Genomic DNA, 1084 nt, shown 5'->3' with positions numbered 1-1084 from the left:
AAGAAAGAAGAGAGTAGAAGAAGAAGAAAAAGAGGAGATGGATATGGCCTTGTGGTTCGGCTATAGGAGGGAGAAGTAGTGTTTAGGTTGTGTGAAAATGAAGGAGTGAAGATGGGTTTATATAGGAGTGGGGGGAGGGTGATGTTCGGCTATGGGAGAGTGGGTTTGGGAGGGAAAGTGGTTTAAATTTGAATGGTAGGGTAGGTGGGGTTTTATGAAGGATGGATGTGAGTGGTGAAGAGAAAGATGGGATTTGATAGGTGAAGGGTTTTTAGGGAAGAGGTGTTGAGGTGATTGGTGAATGGGTGAAGAAGAGAGAGAGTGGTGGGGTAGGTGGGGATCCTGTGGGGTCCACAGATCCTGAGGTGTCAAAGAAAAGTCATCCCTGCACCAAGTGGCGAGCAAAAATGCCCTTTGTGCCAATTCTGGCGTTAAACGCCGGGCTGGTGCCCATTTCTGGCGTTTAACGCCAAGTTCTTGCCCTTTACTGGCGTTTAACGCCAGTCTGGTGCCCCTTTCTGGCGTTAAACGCCCAGAATGGTGCCAGACTTGGCGTTAAACGCCCATCTGCTAGCCTCACTGGCGTTTAAACGCCAGCAGGTTCTTCCTCCAGGGTGTGCTATTTATCTTTCTGTTTTTGCTTTTTCACTTGATTTTGTGACTTCTCATGATCATCAACCTACAAATAACAAAGAAAAATAGATAAAATATAAGATTGGGTTGCCTCCCAACAAGCGCTTCTTTAATGTCAGTAGCTTGACAGAGGGCTCTTATGGAGCCTCACAGATACTCAGAGCAATGTTGGAACCTCCCAACACCAAACTTAGAGTTTAAATATGGGGGTTCAACACCAAACTTAGAATTTGTTTGTGGCCTTCCAACACCAAACTTAGAGTTTGACTGTGGGGGCTCTGTTTGGCTCTGTTTTGAGAGAAGCTCTTCATGCTTCCTCTCCATGGTGACAGAGGGATATCCTTGAGCCTCAAACACAAGGGATTCTTCGTTCACTTGAATAATCAATTCTCCTCTGTCAACATCAATCACAGCCTTTGCTGTGGCTAGGAAGGGTCTGCCAAGGATGATG

The sequence above is a fragment of the Arachis duranensis genome, chromosome 7, assembly GCF_000817695.3.
Source record: "Arachis duranensis cultivar V14167 chromosome 7, aradu.V14167.gnm2.J7QH, whole genome shotgun sequence".
Taxonomy (NCBI): domain Eukaryota; kingdom Viridiplantae; phylum Streptophyta; class Magnoliopsida; order Fabales; family Fabaceae; genus Arachis; species Arachis duranensis.
The sequence above is the reverse complement of the archived record's forward strand: the minus strand, read 5'-3'. Positions refer to the sequence as shown.